Source organism: Sphaerodactylus townsendi, linkage group LG08 (genome assembly GCF_021028975.2).
Source record: "Sphaerodactylus townsendi isolate TG3544 linkage group LG08, MPM_Stown_v2.3, whole genome shotgun sequence".
Lineage (NCBI taxonomy): Eukaryota > Metazoa > Chordata > Lepidosauria > Squamata > Sphaerodactylidae > Sphaerodactylus > Sphaerodactylus townsendi.
In genome coordinates, this window is record NC_059432.1 from 54,673,181 (window position 1) to 54,686,930 (window position 13,750).

The following is a 13,750-nucleotide window of genomic DNA, read 5'->3' on the forward strand; positions in this document are numbered from 1 at the left end:
CTGGCTGCTTCTTCTCACTGCAGGGTCGAGAGCCCTATTACAATGGCCTGCCCCTGGAGAAGAATGGTGTCTAATGGATTCCAGAGAGCTCTGGGGAAGTTTCCAGGCAACATGGCTGGTGCTGCTGTCGAGACCCTGGTCTCACTGTGAAATGGCAAAATTAAGAGGGCCATCGACATGATCACTCCTGAATGTCCCCACCCAGCCTATAGAGCCCGCTCAGCCCCTTGGTTTAATGGGGATTTGCGGGTAATGAAACAGTGATGCCTAGAGCGCAGGTGAATGAAATCCTGCTGTGGGATTGACCAAACACTGGTTAGAACCCATTTTTGGGCCTTATTTATTTATTTATTTATTTATTTATTTATTTATTTATTTATTTATTTATTTATTTATTTATTTATTTATTTATTTATTTATGGGATTTCTATACCGCCCAATCCCCAAAGGGGACGGTGAGGGAGTGGGACGGTGTGGGAGGACGGTGAGGGAGGCAAACAGAGTCTACTTCTCCTCCATCATCGCATCCTCAAGCAGTCATCCAGCTGAACTGTTCTGAGTGATGAATGGCTTGCTATCCTCCAATCAGGACACCCCTAGAGATCTGTTGTGATACTTTTGCTGGGCACTTTTGGGATAAAGTTGGCCAGATCTGCAAGGGATTGGATGCCACCGTTGAGCAGTTTTCAGTGGGAGTGTCCAGAGGGCCATCTGGTCATGTTGTGATGGATCAGTTTCAGTTGTTGTGGTCTGAGGATGTGGACAAGTTGCTCACAGGGATATGGTCTACTACTTGACTTCTGGACCCATGCCCATTTTTGCTGATTAGATCAAGCCGAGGGGTCTGGCTGAGTGGATTTAAAGTGTTGTCAACACCTCATTGAGGGAGGGGGTGCTGCTGCTGGCTCTTAAGAAGGCAGTGGCTCACCCCCTTCTGAAGAGGCACTCCCTGGATCCTACAGTTCTGGGCAATTACCGTCCAATTGCCAGTATCCCCTTTTAAGGAAGGTCCTGGAGACAGTGGTGGATACTCAACTGTGGACACACCTGCAGGAAGCTGACTATCTAGATCCATTTCAATCTGGTTTCAGGTGGTGTTTCAGCACAGAAACAGCCTTGGTTGCCCTGATGGATGACCTTTACCGGGAGAGGGACAGGGGGAATTCCTCCCTGTTAATTCTTCTTGACCTCTCAGCTGCTTTTGATACGATTGATAATGGTATCTTCCTGGAGCGGCTCCGTTGGTTGGGTTTGGGGGGCATGGTTCTTCAGTGGTTCTTGTCCTTCCTTCGGGGCAGGCTCCAGAGAGAAGCAGTGGGGGGTTCCTGCTTCCAGTCCTGAGAACTTCATTGTGGGGTTCCCAGGGCTCTGTGCTTTCCCCTCTGCTTTTTAATGTCTACATAAAGCCGCTGGGGGAGCTCATCAGGGGGTTTGGAGTTGGGTGCCATCAGTAAGCAGATGACACCCAGCTCTACCTCTCATTTCCAGCTGAGTCAGGTGAGGCCCTCTAGATGCTGAATACTTGCTTGGAAGCTGTGTTGAACTGGATGAGGACCAACAAACTAAGGCTGAATCTAGATAAGATGGAGGTACTGTGGGTAGTGGGTCCCCAAGTCCAGGAGATCCGACTGAACCATGCTGGATGGGGTGGTGTTGCCCCTGAAAGACCAGGTGCAAGATCTGGGGGTGGTCTTGGATTCTGCCCTGTTCCTGGAATTACAGGTAGCAGTGGTGGCCAGGAGTGAACAGCTCCGGCTGGTTCGCCAGCTTTACCGTTATCTGGACAGAAGGGACCTGGACAGAAGTACCGCATGCCCTGGTAACCTCCCATCTTAATCCCTGCAATGCACTTTACATGGAGCTTTCCTTGAAGATGGTTTGAAAGCAAAATGCAGCAGCTAGTCTACTGATGGGTCAACCTGGTTGGCTGCATAAAATGCCAGCCTTGAAAGAACTGCACTGGCTCCCCATTCATTATAGGGTCCAATTCAACGTATTGACAATCATATTTAAAGCCCTATATGGCTTGAGTCCCACCTACCTAAAGGAGCGCCTATGTCCATATGAACTGGCCTATGCATTGAGGTCAAGTGGGGAGGCTCTCCTGGTGATCCCTTCTGCTGCTGAGGTGTGGTGGGAGAGCACATGGGAGGGCTTTTTCTGTGGCAGGCTCCAAGCTGTGAAACAGCATCCCTGCAGAAATTCACCAAGTGCTGACACTTTATGGATTTCAGCATCTGATTAAAACCTTCCTCTTTACCCAGGCCTTCAGTGTGTGGTCCCCTTTTTGATGCCAGTTGAAGGGTGGGGGGAGGGAGAGGTAGGGATTTTTAATGATGTTTTTATTGACTGTTTTTAAAGGATGGTTTTATATTGGTTTTTAATGTTTAACATTTTATGTTTTTTAGGATTGTAATGTCACAGTTCTTCAGAACTCTCTCACCCCCACAAAGCTCACAAGGTATCGAGGGGAGAGGAAGAGAAAGGAGTTTATAAGCCCCTTTGAGTCTCTTTACAGGAAAGAAAGTGGGGTATACATCCAAACTCTTCTTCTACTTCAACACAGGCTAGCATTATTTTACAGTGATTCTTTCCCAGAGACTAAACTACAGTAGATTCAATTTAGCCATTTTAGCTTCAAGCAGCTTCAAGCTTTTCTTGGTCTGTATTTTATCAGGCTGTAAAGGAGAGTGAGATATGTTTGGTGTTTCTCATGGAAAAATTAAATATGCTGCATTTTTTTTAAAGTCCTAGAAAAACCAAGCTGCTTGGGTTCTCCTTGGGTTCTCCTTGGGTTGGGCTTTTATGTGTGCATTGGGTTGGGTTGGGCTTTTATGTGTGCAAAGAGCTTTATCTAGATAGATAAAAGAATGTTAAAGAATAATTACCGAATAACAGTTCATAGAGGTCAACATAATTTATTCTACTTAAAAGAATTGTTGATTATATATGTTGATTATGTATGTATATATAAAGAAGAATATGTTTATAAAATATGGGGATGTCATTTCACACACACACACACACACACACTCTTTCATAAATATAGATCTGGCCCTGTGGCAATTGATAAAAATTCTTTTTAAGACAGCACTTTTCTTTTTTACTATCATAGTAGAGAATACCTACAATTTGCCTCCATGGTGAAGGCACAAAACAAATTATTATTGAGCAATTTATGGCATAAATCATTTAATTAAGCACTGAAAATGAAAGTCAAAGAAATGCATAAGCAATTTCTTAGCTAAGCAGTTTCACGCTTTGCCTTTTGATAGTTTAGCCAAGTTAATATTCTACTTGTACAGTTTAATGAGTTCATAATAGGCATATAGAAAGTAAAATATAAAGAAGCATTTAACATGGAAATATTGTCATATGCTGGGAAGGGGGGAGGAATGCTAAAGAGCTTGCAGAGAAGTTTTAGTTATCTGCAGAATTCAGTGGCACCTTGAACACTAACAAGATTTTATTCTAGCACGAGGTATCATGGATTAGAGTTCACCTTGTCAGAATTTCAGTTTATGATTAGGATTGGGGATGAGGAAGAATTTTTAATTATTTCTTCAGTGGTATAACTGCCACAGGTTAAATAACTAACTGCCACAGGTCAAATAATGATAATTTCTTGACTATATCTCCTGTGATTTGCTTAACGGTATTTTAAAATACATTTTCAGTTTGGCATATCAACCATGTAATAGCCACTTCAGTTAAAGTGTTGATAAAACAGCAGGAAGAAACAAGATTTCTTAAAACTTCAAACCTGACAAACAGTACTCAAATGAAAGCTGTAAAAATACTTACTGGGACAGTGTGTTTGCCGTGCTGAAGATCAACAACATCCAGCCATGATGCATTTCTTGAGCACTGAATTGTTCCCAGTTCAATGCTGATTGTGCAGCAACTGGTTTATAACCCTCTGCTGACACACAGTCTCTAGGATGAATCATAAGGAAATACCCCAGCTGAAATTTTCTAACAGAAAGATATTTGAAAGGGGAAACCCAGTAGATGGTAGTATGCTAATACATATTGGACATGTTCAGATAAACACACAAAATGCACTCAGATTTGAAAACAATGAAATGCAGTTTAATTTCCTTGTTTCGTTTTCTGCCTAGAGCCCGAATATATTTTTGGAGTGCCAGTGTCTTGACAACTTGTTTATTCTATAGAATGTCTCTGGTTACCTGACATTCATTGAGGCACTATTATGAACTGAAAAGATTGTACTTCAGTTAATGTTGAAAGATTGCTTTTAAAAAGTGCACAGCATTCACTAATCAATTAATCCAAACAGCATATTTAATAAGATATCTAAGGGACTTGTTCACAAGTAATAAAAAGCCCCAGCTTCACTTTCTAAACCTGGACTTTCCAAAGTAAATCTTTCAGGTGAAAATAGGAGTTTCCCCAACCCCCTCCCCCCGTCTCTCTTGTCTTTAGTTAATTTAGTTGGTCAGGTGGTAGAGGAACAAGAATTAACATTGGTTCATGATAATTTAAAATAAGCTGTAAACTGCAGTGGAGAGCCACTGTGGCATCATGGTTAAAGTGTCAGATTAGGATCTGGGAAATCCAGGATTCCATGGAGTGACCTCAGATCACAACATTTAGTCGGCAGACTCTATTTATGAAGAAAAAGAGTTGGATTTATATCCCCCTTCTCTCCTATAGGAGACTTAAAGGGGCTTAAAAACTCCTATCCCTTCCCCCCCTCACAACAAACATCCTGTGAGGTGGGTGGGGATGAGAGAGCTCAGAAGAATTGTGACTAGCCCAAGGTCACCCAGCGGGCATGCATTGGAGTGTACAGACTAATCTGAATTCCCTAGATAAGCCTCCACACGCAGGAGGCAGAGCGGGGAATCAAACCCGGTTCCTGCAGATTAGAATACAACTGTTCTTAACCACTATGCCACTGCTGCTCCCATGGAGTGGTTTCCCATTGCCTTCCTCTCTACACAGCAAACTGGGTACTCTTTTACCAACCTTGGAGGGATGGAAGCTGAGGCAACCAGGAGCTGGCTACTGAAATTGACTTTCGTTGGGATTTAACTCAGATCATAACTGGAGCTTTTGACAGCAGTATTGTAGTTTACCACTCTGTGCCACGGAGCGCTTCAGTCTTTTGCAGCCCAAGAAATCAGAACAAAAGAAACAGTGATAGTCCAGTTCACTTGTAGTGGCATTGCCAGTACATTTTCATGCTAATAATGGTTCTGTGAATTACTTATATTGTTTTGATACATTATTGCAAGAAACATGGACATCAAATGATACAGGCTGAAAGCCCAGGGACATTTTCCTTGGAGTAAGTCCCATTGAATAATATGGAAGTTATTTCTGTGTAGATCTACTTAGAATTGCTTCTGCAGGCTTTAATGGTCTTTCTAGCCTTGGATGTACTAGCAAAACCTTCACAAAAATTGAAAAAAACCTTCTTAACTGTGAAGTTAGTTTTAAATGACTTGATTTTTCTAGCACTGGTTATATTTATATCCCTTTAAATATATTGTAATACACTATCAATGTAAGTACAATTTCAGTTGAGACACAGAATGGGATTAATATTTGTATGCTTCTTGCTATCTCCAATGCAGGTATAAGAAGAAATTGGAATGATGTGATAGAAAAACATGTACTTCATCAGAGCACCACATTTTCATCAGCCTCTTTGATTTTGGCCAGCGACTTTAATGCCTGGATAAGATATGATAATTAATTTCATTTTAGCTCTAATTTAGGAGCTAGGAGTTCACTACTGTAAATCACAGATCCAACTCAGAGACTTTCTATAGGTGAAAGTATCAGCTCAGAGGGGGTTCCTTTGAAATTATTTTTTAATGTGCCTGAGGATTGTGAATGTGTCTGAGTAGTTTGCTATGTTGGGAGAATATACCTGCTAGAGTGGTGATGGCAGTTGAAAGTGCAGAACAATAAGTTGAAGACAACCAATGTTTGGGGGTTAAAATTTGGCTACAGCTAGTTTATTGGAATGCTGGCTAAGGAAGCACAGGTGCAGCATAGGGAACTGATCTGAACACTGGGCAGCCCACCTACTGACCCCCACTTATCATCTTCACCAAGCCGAAATGCTGGGAGAAAAACCAGAGCAGCAAGATAAAGGGAGCCATCTGGGCATTGGCCTCTCAATGAACTCCCCTTGCTGTCAGGCGCAAGCCACCAGCAGCCTTCATCTGGGCATGTGGTCCACAGGCCCTCACAAATGGGGAGGGTGGGCATGCAGACTCCTTCTCCTGAGTGAATCAGTCCCCATGTGCAACCTGCCAAAGCGCAAGGGCCCCACCTCGTTCCCGTCAAAGTTTCCTAAGCCAACAGCCAATCACACAATGATTTATGGTGGGTGATGCACCTCCCCCCCCCCAGTGATTCCACAAAATGGTCCATGGCCTTACAAGTCCACCATCTGTCTGGGTCAACTTTGTCAGAGGCCAACGCTCCACACTGCAACTGATGATCCAATGGCTGTGATCAAAAAAGTCTGACACCATGTGGTGAGCCAGCTACACGCTCTTTTCCGCAGGCAGATTGTTCTCTCCCAGCTGAATGATCAAGATATCCCTCGTAAATGCTCCATCTGGTGTTGACAGCAAGGCACCCCAGCACATCCCCCTCTGTCCCATCCAAGGCACAGTCACATGGTCGGCAAGGCCAAGGTAACTCCTCAACTGGTACATGAAGTATACTTGACCACCTGATGGATGGTACTGTGGCCCACAATCCAGATAGTGCTATGATGGCCTTAAGGACTGAAACACAAAAAACATTAGCTTACAAGCAGGGGGCAAGTGTACTCCTTGAGTGCTGATGAATGCCAACAACCAATGGTGTAGATCTGTTTCCAGGCAGTCTCAGGCTGACAGCAGTGGTAGCAGCCCAATATGGAAGCAGTGGGGGCCAAACCCTGATGGTGGCGGGTGCCCCAGGTGAGCTGAACAAGATGAAAAATCCTGGTGAATTGGAAGCGTGATAGGCACATCCTACCAGAATGTATTAAGAAGAGGCCCTGAATCGGCAGCTGGACCAAAAGATAGTCGGCCATATCACTGACTGGACAAGGACCACCTGCAGGGGTAAGCCCCAAGGACCATCCTGGTCCCATGGGCATGCTGGTCTGTCTTGGACTGGTGGAGTCAGATGTGCACCTTGAAAAACCTCCATGAACCAAACAGCAATTCACTGCAGCAAAAAGCCCCAAAGAAGGCCAAAGGAAAAACAACATGGAACAGCTTAAACTCAAACTGGGAGGAACAGATGCCAGACAGCTGACTGGATAGGTCCGCAAGTCTGACTAGGGTAATTGGTCTGTGGCTGTTGGGTTGGAGGTGTGGGGCCAAGCTGTTTCACCCTTCAATAGCCCTCCTAACCAAAAGCAATAGCATAGATGAGCTATCCCCAATCCCTGTAGTAGAAGAAAATGGCATATAGGTGCATGTGCAAGGTCCTAGCAGGCTGGCCCTGACACCAAAGATGTGCCAGATAATACAGGACCACCTCTTCACTGAAGAGTGACTCCATGATGGACAGATGGGGTAGAGAATGCCAGGAAGGCAGTAACAGCCCATTCATATGTCCGTCACGTATGAACGTTGCTGGGGCCAGGGACCCCAAAACTGCCTGCATGATCAGGTGCTGCCAAGGCTGTGCAGGTCCAGAGGGAACACATCGGGGTGAAGGCTTGCATAAGGTGTCAGAGTCTGGAACCTCTCTTACTGGAAGTGAGACAAGGAACCTGTGATGCTCTTATCCGTGCCTGTAATATACATAACTGAGAAAGAGATGTTATGAACCAAAAACATGACAACAAAGCGCTGGACCAAATGAAGGACCTGGTTAGAGTGAGACATTTTAACATTTAATCACCCAGACAATGGCGTGGTTGTTGCACCAAAAGAAGGCCTGCTTGTCCCTGAATAGGTCCTGCCACAAATAAACTGCAACGAGGGTGGGGAAGAGCTCTGAAAAGTGAGGTCCTTAAGTAAAAACCAAGCCGTCCCAGCTGCTGGGCCATTGTTGCGCACACCGCCCCTCAAAAATTATATCAAACTGTGGTGATGGCTGAGGAATTCCAGTCAAACAGCCAAATCCAACTTTGAGCCTTTGTAATGACCCAAAGGACCCCCAGAATATTATTTATATATATTTCTGCTTTAAAATCATATTGGCAAAAGCCAGTTGCCAAAAGCACTCCTATGGGTGTAGGTAGCAGCATGTCCAAAGGTCACAGGTCTGCTTTACAAAATCTAATCAATGGATGAGTTACTCCAGCATAACCTGGAGGTCTCATTTGAGTCACGAGAATGCTTGATTACCACACCTTGCAAAGATACTGTTAAAGACAAAGAATATGGAAAGCCAACTTGCTATCAGATACTGTCATTTCCCTATCTCTTCTGGAAACCAAGTCATCAACAGATGGTTGCTTCTCTGCATCTCCTCTTCCCATTGTTATGACTCCTAAACCACTCACCTTATCCTGATCTAAATGTCTCAGCTAAATCTGAATACTGAAGGCAGAGACTGTAAGAGTTACTTTGCATAAAGCCATTCTGTGCTTCCTGATATAATCTAGGACCAATTGACTCCCATTGTCCCAAGGTGTAGAACAATAGAAGAGTCGCTAATTAGCTCACCCAGCAAGCCCAGCATGGGAAATTCCAGAGAATTTAGAAAAAGGAAACTTAAAACTCACTTGTTCCCGCCTCTTCCTGGGCAAAAGAGTATAAAAGGTCAGTTCACCCCAACACATGTGCTCTTACTAGCCTGTACCTCCCTTGGTCTGGTCAGTTTGAGACACGATATCGTCCTTCGCCTGGATTCAGATGCTGGTCATTTGAAATCCTTGCCTTCTACAAGATCTTCTTCAGCTGAATTTAGGTAACGTATTTCCCTGAAAACCCCCCTCCATTTCTATCATCCAATCTATCTTTAAAACCTTTTTATATCTTAGGAACTTGAATGTATGCGCTCTTATGTCTCACTGTGTGTTTGTATTTTTAAACAAATTTATATAAAACTTTTAAATTCAATTTGGACTCTTGCATTACTCTGTGGAATATCCATTGTCAGAATTCCTTCCTCGTATCATACAGTCTAAAAGATCTCCTCCTGGCCCCTCTCGCTGCCAACGTGAGAGCTCATTCCCCTTTGCTACTTTTAAAATCCTATGTGTGCTGTTATATTTTTAGCAGCTGGTGGACAATCCCTTTAATAAAACCCCTACCCCTGTTAAGGCCATAACACCTTCTTCCAATCTGATGAAGTGGTGGAAAGAGAGGGCTCTGGAGGTGGCCCTGGATAGCAGGGCACAGAATGCATGTCCAGGTACCATAACCCTTGAGGTGATGTTAAGGTGCCCAAGAACCACCTACAGCTCCCAAAGGGTACACCTTTCCTGTCCATGAGTCCAGGAGGAACGAACACAGGGTAGCTAACTGATCCCCTGGGAGGCACAAAGTACCCTAAATGGTTTCCAACAAAACACCCAAGCACACCAATTGAGTGGGGGGTCCACAGTTTTTTTCACCACCAGTGACATCCCCCAACTGCTCGGCAAGGGCCTGGAAGGTGACCAGCCTGATCTGGCAGGCGCTGGACCCCACCGGGCTCACAAAAAGGAAATCATCAAGGTTGTGCATTACATGGGGGCTGGCCCTGTTCCCTTTCACCACCCACTTGAGGAAAGTGCTAAATGCCTAAAAGAAGCACAGGCTAGTGAGCTGTCCATGGGCATGGCTTTATTGATGTACTATTGACTCCAGACTTAAAACTTAATTTGCAAAAATCATCACAATGGATGGGCAAAAGACAGGAGGCTGACTGACTGTCACACTTTGCAAACAGGGTCCCAGAGTCATAGCCTATGAGATGCATAGCACACAGAGCATAGTCTGGGAACTATAGTGTCATTAACAGAGCTGCCCTTGGAGTAGGATAGATGATGAATAAAGCGGAACTCCCTGGGAGCCTTCTTGGGATAAAGCCTGCAGCACAGAAACAAGAGTGGTGAGTCAGATAGTCCATCCCAGCTGAGGAACAAAGTGAAGACAGTGGTGGAAATGGCACCCAATCCTCTGTCCCTACTGGCATCCCCTGGTTTGGCAGGTGGTGCTCCTCAAAAGGGCTGTTGGCTATCCCCCTTCCCTCATGAGAGCCTGGGGTGGAACCCAAAGCGTGACTTGCAAGTGTGCTCAAATTCTCACTGTTGCCCTGGTGAAACTCCCAATAGATAAGCTGGGAGCTATCCCTTATAATAGGAAAATGATGTTTTGAGAAGTCACTGTGAGGCTTTGCATATGGGTGAACCATGACCATCTAGACCTGGTCATGGATGAGGTCCCAGTGTGCAGGTTCATCATGGGAAGTGCTCTTCCTGAGACCCATATCGTAATTAATTATAGCAACATTCCCTGCAATAGAAAGGCCCCACAAGACCATACACATATGGGGCACAAGATACCAACCCCTATTGGGGTAGGCTGCAGAGTTTAAGGCCAGGTACTGCCTATATCCTTGTATCCAATTACCAAAGGTGCTCTCTGCTCCCTTCGTCCTGGACACCTTGGCAGAAGATTTTCCTGTTGTCCCATGGAACCCATCAAGGTTAAGGAGGGAGAAAACTCCAACCTAGTAGCCCATCTAAGGTGTGTTCCCTCAATTATGCAGGGGAGATGGGATCCTGGATGGTTGTCTGGCCTTACCCTCCCTGATATTGCAGGTGTGGACCAGCCCCAGGACTCCGGGCCTGAAGGTCTTCTGAAGGGAGACAGAAGGAAAGACCAGAGGTGGTACAAGATGAAAAGATGTAGGGGCACCTACAGGTGGCTCTAATATCTCAACCCCTTTCTCTTCAGTCATGTTTCCCTGTGACCCGTAGACACAGCGTGTCTACCCTGTGTTCATCATAGAAAGTGGCTCTGGAGATGTCCACTGCTGCTGGTCAGCATGGGTGCCCCCCAGTGGCGAAGCCACCAGGGGGCAGTGTGTGTGTGCAATGCACCAGGCGCACTGATTCTGGTCACGTGGGGGGTGGAAAAATCCCCCGCCCCCCACGCTCCCCCAGCACTCCCCCCATGGCACCCCCAGCCCCCTTCCGTGGTGCCCCCCGCTCCCCACAGCGCACCCCCATGGCACACCCCCCACTTACTTTTAGGAATAAAACATCCCAGAGAAGAAGCCTGCCTGCGTTGCCTGGGTCTGTTGGGAACTACATTTCTCAGGGGCTCAGGCAACGCAGGCAGGCTTCTTCGGCCTGCTCCTTTCCTAAAAGTAAGCGGGATAAAGTGCCATGGGGGGCGGGGGGGAAGCGGGGGTGCACAGGGGGGTGCGCGAAAAAGCCAGTGTGTGCGCCGGGCGCACTCTGGCCTAACTACACCTCTGGTGCCCCCTTACATTTTCAATTGGAAAGAACTTCCAGGTGATCTACATTTTGTACAGTGTGTAGTGCCAGTCAAAGGAAAGACATTTGTCACCTCTCAACCTTTGGACTCCAGAACCATCTGACAAAACACACCAGGTGGAGTTTCTTCCATGAAGAGAGACTGGTGAAATGATCAAGTGATCTAGTCAGCCAAAAGGCCAGTGACCTCACCTTGTGTTGTGCATGTTCTCAAATAAGAAATGGATGGCAAGTATCTTGATGGAGATGCCTGGCAAGGGCAGCACTAGGGTGCCATGAGGCAGAAAGCAGGTGGTAGAGAATAGGGTCATATATTTCATTGGTAAGATTATCACAACTGATGAAAGGCTGTAGAAGAAACAGGCTTCTGCAGGCTACTCAAAGATGCTTATCTCATAGTACATGCCCCTTCTCACACAATGATGAGCAGGAGTTCATTGTACAAGGCTGCCAGGGACAATGTAAAGGCATAGTAGTCCCTCATTGTGTACTTTATGACTGACATCTGGACCTGCCCTCAGGTGCATCATGCATCTCTCTTGTTGACAGCGCATTGGTGGCAATGCAATCATGGTCTGTTGCTCTGTTGATGAGGTGTACACATCAGACAACATAGTTGTTGCTATTTACAGATAACAGGCTGGCAGGTATGGGCTTCATGGTGGCCAGTGACGATGCAAATATTATGGCAATGGCATCTAAACCATGTGAGATACAGAAAGGAACAAGACAAGAACTATCCTGTTTTTCATAGTAGTTTTGGAAGTGTTGAATAGAGCTATATGGTCTCATGAGATTTCAGGTATCAAAATTAAGAAAGAATCTTACAAACTATGAGCATTTGTTGATAATTTAGTATTGGTCTTAGAAAAGCCATTAAAGGGAGTGGAATTTTGAGTGACAAAGTTGAAAGAATTTTATGCACTTGCAGATTTAAAAATTAAAATGTAGAAAGCAAATGGAGAACAATGAAAGAATATGTGATGGGCAGCCCAATCCAGGGAGGTGGGAATCCCTGCCTGGATCCACTGTGTCCATGCCGGCATAGGTGCCCATCCTGCTGGTGCAAGGGACAGATGTGCCAGTGGGGAGAGGGGTCACTTACTTTGGAAGGTGGGCACTGCGTGGCTTCGCAGCACCGGACCTGGAAGTAGCAAAATGCTGCCCCGGTGTTATTGGGGGTGGGCTGGGGGGACACACACACCCAACCTTAGCCTTCACTACATGGCCAGACCCCTGTGTGCTGGTGCAGATGCCAGCAGAGATACAACATAATTTTTGTGCAATATATGTATTCCCCCCACAGCGGACTTTTGGCCTGGTTTTCTTTTCTTTTTTTACTGTTCTGGGCATCATGTGCTGCAGGAAAGTCCTTTGGAATGGGCATGGCAGTTCTGAAGTGGTGCCATTCCAGTCCTCTGGTCCACTCAGATTTGAGCTCTAAAAGGCCTCAAATTTACTTGAAGTTCTAGCCTTAAGGAAAACTTTTATAAAATTATGTTTCAACAATATTTATCAGCAGAGAAATTGACAAAAAAATATAAAAATGTTTTAAATCAATGTTGGAAATGTGAACATCGTGAAGGCTCATTTTATCATCTGTGGTGGACTTGTAAGGAACTTAAAGAATCGGATATAAATTCATAATCCAGAATTAATCCAGGAGATTTTAAAGACTGATATACAAATGAGACTAGAGATGCATCTTTTAGGTTTTATGGACAGTTTGAAAAAAATGGAACTTATTTTTATACATGGTATCAGCAGTGAGAATATTGTATGCACAAATGTGGAAAACTTCACACTTTCAACAGAAGGTTTGGCTTGTGAAACTATTGGAACTAATGGAGATAGTGATAACTGGAAATCCTTGATGGACTTTTTTGAGTAAAACAGCCCCAAAAGGGAATTTATTTGTCGTTTGGAGAAATACAAGATCAAGAATAAGGATATAAGAAGAAAAAGTGAGAATTGTTTTAAGGATATCAGTTAAGAGTTAATTTATATTTTTACTGTACATAGGAGAAAAGTGGTAAACTTTTAAGTTTGGCCCAGAGGAAATTCAGTGTCTTTGTATGTATTTTCTTTCTTTCTTTTTTTTTTTGTAGTGTGACCTTTTTATCTTTGGGATATTTTTATGTCATTTCATATATCTTAATTTTTTTAAAAAAAGGTAAAATAAAATCCCTATTGAAATTTGGGGTTTAAGTGGGTTGTAAGCCTTAAAAAGCAGTAATATAAAACCACCCATAATCTCGGTGGTTGAGTACTCTGAACATACAGATGTCACCCAAAGACAAACATTAAGCAAGCAGATGTTAAGAAATT

General features: G+C 44.5%; 1 protein-coding gene across 6 annotated transcripts in view; it reads right to left on the reverse strand.

The window, feature by feature from the left end:
• The window catches only part of PLEKHS1 (pleckstrin homology domain containing S1), a 44,231-nt gene extending 40,282 nt beyond the window's left edge, over positions 1 to 3,949 (reverse strand). For all 6 annotated transcript variants that reach the window (XR_007245359.1, XR_007245357.1, XR_007245356.1 and 3 more), the window contains exon 1: positions 3,805 to 3,949. The gene's annotated coding sequence lies outside the window, so the exon portion shown is untranslated. The remainder of the gene's footprint in view (positions 1 to 3,804) is intronic.
• Between the last annotated feature and the right edge of the window lie 9,801 nt (positions 3,950 to 13,750).